Source organism: Symphalangus syndactylus, chromosome 8, assembly GCF_028878055.3.
Source record: "Symphalangus syndactylus isolate Jambi chromosome 8, NHGRI_mSymSyn1-v2.1_pri, whole genome shotgun sequence".
Lineage (NCBI taxonomy): Eukaryota > Metazoa > Chordata > Mammalia > Primates > Hylobatidae > Symphalangus > Symphalangus syndactylus.
Genome location: NC_072430.2, coordinates 39,953,984 through 39,959,789, shown reverse-complemented (window position 1 = coordinate 39,959,789; position 5,806 = coordinate 39,953,984). Strand labels below are relative to the sequence as shown.

The 5,806-nt window shown below is 51.6% G+C and overlaps 1 long non-coding RNA gene across 1 annotated transcript; it reads right to left on the bottom strand.

Annotated features, from left to right (window-relative positions):
• Nucleotides 1–2,303: 2,303 nt before the first annotated feature.
• On the bottom strand, nt 2,304–2,916 carry LOC134737314 (uncharacterized). Its single transcript, XR_010122080.1, has 2 exons — nt 2,747–2,916; nt 2,304–2,505 (listed from the first exon to the last, which is right to left on the bottom strand). It is a non-coding gene; the product is annotated as an uncharacterized lncRNA (long non-coding RNA).
• Nucleotides 2,917–5,806: the final 2,890 nt, after the last annotated feature.

Here is a 5,806-nt window from a genome sequence, read left to right as displayed (position 1 = left end):
AGGGGAGAATCGCTTAAACCTGGGAAGCGGAGGTTGCGGTGAGCCAAGATCACGCCACTGCACTCCAGCCTGGGCGACAGAGTGAGACTCCTTCAAAAAAAAAAAAAAAAAAAAAAGATTTGTTAAGGCCCCCACCTTCCTGTCCTTTGTATTTCCTGATCTTTCCTGACTTGACTCCTACCAAGAGCATCTCCTTATGGCCAAATATCTAGTCAAGGACCAGTGCACCAGGAGCACTTCTTGCTGTCCCATCCCCACCAAACTGAGTTTGAGGCCTGCCCAACTGGTGGGGGCTCACCCAGCTTTGTCCCCAGGGAGGCAGCCAGAACCTTGCAGGCTGAGCTTAGCAGAAGGGTGGGGCAAAGGGAGAGGAAGAAAGAGGCCAGGACATCTGCGGGACCTCCTGTCCCAGCTAAAGGGGCTTGCACCTGCCCGCCTGCCTCTCTCTCCCTCCTGGCTCCACACACCAGCTCATGAAAAGCACAGCCCCCAGGCCAGGCGCAGTGGTTCACCCCTGTAATCCCAGCACTTTGGGAGGCCGAGGCGGGTGTATCACGAGGTCAGGAGATCGAGACCATCCTGGCCAACATGGTGAAACCCTGTCTCTACTAAAAATACAAAAATTAGCCGGGCATGGTGGCAGGTGTCTGTAGTCCCAGCTACTCAGGAGGCTGAGGCAAGAGAATCGCTTGAACCCGGGAGGCAGAGGTTGCAGTGAGCCGAGATCCCGCCACTGTACTTCAGCCTGGCGACAGAGTGAGAGACTCCATCTCAAAAAAGAAAAAAGAAAAGAAAAGCCCCACAGAACCAGCGTGACCCTGCCTTTCTCTCAGGGGCCTTGGGTTTCCCTGTGCTGATACTTCCTACCCTGGGACCTCCAGGGGCTGCCAGCCTCCCTCCCCAGCACCCACTCTCATCCATCAAGAGGGGGGGTGGTCTCTGAGGCCCATTTTGGCTCTAAAACACTGACTCGGCAATTCTCTGCAGCAGCAGAAGCCGCAGCATCCTCTGCAAAGCCCAGCCCCTTCCTCTCTGTCACCTCACTCTGCAGTGCCCTCGAATCCCAGAGAGTGTGGCTTTCATTATTTTTTCTTTATTTTTATCAAAGGATATATATATATATATATATATAAAATATTTTTTTTTTGGTCAAAAATTGTGTCTCCCCTGAGACAGTGCAGCCTCTGAGCAGGCTCCCCTTGTTTCCATGGTGACAGCAGCTGGCTCACATGTGTGGTTGCTTTGGAAACGAGGCTGGTTCTCCTCCCTCCTCTCCCTCTCCCTTCCTTCCTCAGCTGCCTCAGCACCCCCTCCTCCTTCACACTACTTGGGGTGCAAAGAAAGGGCCATGAGAGGTCTCAAGCCTCATGGGAACAAACCGGGTCCTGGCTCCTGTGACCTGGCCGGGTGACCAGACCCTTCTGTGGGCCCGACTTCTGCAGAGGCTCTCCTTCCACCCACCAGAGTGAGGCTTTGCTGACATGAGGCAGGGGCACTAACAGCCTTGAGCACTCTAGACAAGGACCCAAATGAATCTCGCTCCTGCCAAGGGCCGGGCTGCTTCTCCCCTGCCCAGGGGCACAGTCCCAGCATGCAGCCCACCCAGGCCTGGGCCCTGGCACCCTCCCATGGTATACTAAGACCTTTTCTGCCGAAGCATAGATGTGTAGAAGAAAAGGAAGGATTCCTGGGGAGGAAATCAATGGCAATAGAGATGGAGAGAGAGGAGAAGGGACTTCCGTAGAGAGCCCTGTCTTGTTTGTCTGTAGATGTTATATAGAGTTACGTATAATTTTTCCCACTGACATGTAGGCACTAGAAAGGGAGGAACCCTGCCTGTCTTGTCACGGAGGAGTCCTCAGTGTCTCCCAGAGGAATGAATGGGGAGAGAGAAAAAAAATAATACATTCCAAAATGTGAACAGTGATTGTTTTCTAGGTGGTGACTCTTGTTATAGGCTTTTTGCTTCTTTTCTTTCTGGGACAGAGTCTCACTCTGTTGCCTAGGCTGGAGTGCAGTGGTGTGATCTCAGCTCACTGCAGCCTCAACCTCCTGGGTTCAGGTGACCCTCCCACCTCAGCCTCCCGAGTAGCTGGGACTACAGGCATGTGCCACCACACCTGGCTAATTTTTGTATTTTTATTAGAGACAGAGTTTCACCATGTTGGCCAGGCTGGTCTGGAACTCCTGGCCTCAAGCGATCCACTCGCCTCCACCTTCTAAAGTGCTGGGATTACAGGTGTATGCCACCACACTGGCCCTTGCTACTTTTCTTTCATGAGCATATATTAAATGTATAAAAATAATAACAACATGTTTATTTATTTGATCTTAGAGAAATGAGGGGAACTTGGAAGAGGCCAGAATGGATGGAAGCATAGGCTCTTCTCCTTCCACGCTGGGGCAGGCATGTGACTATCCATTCCGATCTTCTGTCACTCCGTGGGGCCCAGAAAGGTGCGGTGATTCTCCAGCTGTCACACCGGGAGTTGTAGTATTTGGAATCTGTCAAGTGAAAGAGGAGCCGGAGATCTGAAGTCGGAACCCGAGAGAAACGCTATCAACCCAGCACACCGCATATGCTGTTTATTGAGATGACAGTGGTGTTGGTGGCCTAAGGACACATACCAGTAGCCCAGGCAGGCTTCAGCCTAATTCTCCCACCCGAAGGTAGATGCTGGTGTCCCCTTCCCCACTCCCCTCCTCCACCCTGTCTCCCAGGCCTCAGATTGAGCATTTGACTCACTCATGAGAAAATACAGCAGTCCCTAGAGAACTTGAAAGCTGCACTTGGCTGACAGAGCCAAACGGGAAAGTTCCAGCTCCTCTCCTGCTCTGCAGGGCAAGCAAAACGCATTCTCAAGGTCAAAGAAAACATCACGCAGATTCTTGTCCTCAGCCAAGGGCACGCTTCTCTGTTTTCTTCCCCCACCTGCAGCCAACACACAAGGAGTAGACCCAGCCTCCTGGGGAAACCTGAGTGAAGGAGAGCCAGGTCTGGCATGGCTGGGAGGAGTGTGCATCCTGCACTGTGGGAGCAAAGGGGCTTTCGAGATCCTCCTAATGATACCACCATCCCCCCCTTTGATGGACAGACAGACAACAGGGGTGGCAAGGGCTTGCCCTGGCTCATCCCCGGCCAGCTCATCCTGCCAGCTATAGAGGCAGAGGGAAAAATGGAGAACAAAGAGGGAGACACAGGAGGGAAGGAAAGGAGAAAGGAGGGAACCGCTCCTGACTCCCCCTGCCACCAGGGAGAGGGGCTTGCCTTGCTCCTCTGTGCTCCTCAGCCACAAGGCCACTGCGAATAGGCAGGGATGGGCGGAAGGTCAAGGAGGGAGGGAGGCCGAAGATGGGATGGTGGGCATGGAATGGGGAGGGTTGGGTGATTTGGTGATGCCGTGTTGCATTCAGTGCTTGGTAACAAAAACAAAGCTGAAAACTTAAGTTAGTACTTTTACCATCACAAAACCTTCACAGCAAGAAAACCATCATATTCATAGGGTTATGATTTTCCTGGTACTACCTAGTCTGAGCCGTGGCCCTGCGGCAAGACTGTCTTTTTGCTGCCTCCTCACCAATGCAGAGCAGGCATAGCTCTAGGCAACCACCCCACTTGTCTTCCCTGTGTTGGAGCATAACTAAGGGTCAGATGGCCTGGCAATGAGCAAGGAGTTGTGTCCGCTGTAAAGTCTCAGAGGACTTTCTTCTACAACACCTCTGATGAAAGGCTCATCCAGTCTCTGCGTGAATACCTCCCATGACAGGGATCTCATCACCTTACAAGTATCCCATTAAAACCCAATCAGGGCCAGGCTCGGTGGCTCATGCCTGTAATCCCAGCACTTTGGGAGGCCAAGGTGGGTAGATCACGAGGTCAGGAGATCCAGACCATCCTGGCTAACACGGTGAAACCCCCTCTCTACTAAAAATACAAAAAATTAGCCGGGTGTGGTGGCGCATGCCTGCAATCCCAGCTACTCGGGAGGCTGAGGCAGGAGAATCGCTGGAACCTAGGAGGCGGAGGTTGCAGTGAGCCGAGATTGCGCCACTGCACTCTAGCCTGGGAGACACAGCAAGACTCTGTTTCAAAAACAAAAACAAAACAAAACAAAAAAAAGCAATTGGGTTTGAATTTCCTTCTGCTAATATTTGTGCTACCCTTTTCATTAAAAAAAAAAAAAATGTGTGCCCCCCCCCCATTATCTTTATAGAGAAGATCAATGACAAATAGCATCTGGGTATATCTGTCATTCTTGAGTGCCAAATTAGCCCTTACTCCCCCAAGCAGGTCTTCCTGTTTCTAGAAAACTTTTCAAGCTCCCTACTTGCCCTTCCCCCCACCTTCAAAAAAATTGTTTTACGGTTGGCCCTTTCTGCAAGCCTCAGCTCTGTGCAGGCTGCAGCGTGCCGGGTTCTATTCTTGCTGTCTCTGCTGCTCCTTTATTCCCGCCCTTGGTTCTGTGCCCTTCCTCCAGCTTTGAATGTGTCCTTCCCCAGTCTGAGCTCATCTGCCGGCCTGTGATGATCCACTTTGTCTCTCAGGCTCCTCCCTCTCTCCTTTGCATCAAGACCTTTCGTGATTACACTCTTAGAAGCTCATTTTCAAGGGCCTCCCAGGTCAGCTCCACTCCTTCTTTCAAGCCTCACCTGTAGGATCTGCCTGCCCTTTCCCTCCGTGTTTTTGTTGTTGTTGTTGTTGTTGTTGTTGTTTTTGAGACAGAGTCTTGCTCTGTTGCTCTGGCTGGAGTGCAATGGCGTGATCTCGGCTCACTGCAACCTCCGCCTCCTGGGTTCAAACGATTCTCCTGCCTCAGCCTCCCTAGTAGCTGGGATTACAGGCGCCCGCCACCATGCCGTGCTAATTTTTGTATTTTTATTATAGACGGCGTTTCGCCATGTTGGCCAGGCTGGTCTTGAACTCCTGACCTCAGGTGATCTGCCTGCCTCAGCCTCCCAAAGTGCTGGGATTACAGGCGTGAGCCACTGTGGCTGGCCCCTCGTGTTTTGAATGTTACCTGACTCAGGTGGATGTGCTAGCCTCCCTTGCAGAGGCCTGGTTTCTTTGAAGATGGGGAGAGTGTATTGGTTTCCTGGGTTGCCATAACAAATGACCACAAACCGGGTGTCTTAAAACAACAGACACTTATTCTCTCACAGTTCTGGAAGCCAGAAGTCTGAAATCAAGGTGTTGGCAGAGCCCTCTCTCTCTGAAGGCTCTGGGGAAAAATCCTTCCTTGCCTCTCCTGGCTTCTGCTGTTTGCTGGCAATCTTGGGTGTTCCATCACCCCACCTCTGCCTCCATCTTCACAAAGCCTTCCCCATGTGTTTGTGTCCAAGTTTCCTTCTGCTTATAAGGATACCAGTCTTGGCTGGGCACGGTGGCTCATGGCTATAATCCCAGTACTTTGGGAAGCCAAGGTGGGGGCAGATCACCTGAGGTCAGAAGTTTGAGACCAACCTGGGCAACATAGTGAAACCCCATTTCTCCTAAAAATACAAAAAATTTAGGTGGGCATGGTGGCGTGCACCTGTAGTCTCAGCTACTCGGGAGGCTGAGGTGGAAGGATCACTTGAAACTGGCAAGTGGAGGTTACAGTGAGCCAAGATCATGCCACTACACTCCAGCCTGGACAGTGGAGTGAGACTGCATCTCAAAAAAACAAAAAAAAGGACCCCAGTGTTTGGATTTAGGGCCCACCTTAGTCAAGTATGCCCTCATCTTTACTTGATTACATCTGCAAAGACCCTATTTCCAAATAAGGTCACATTCATGGATTCCAACTGGACATGAATTTGGCGGGGG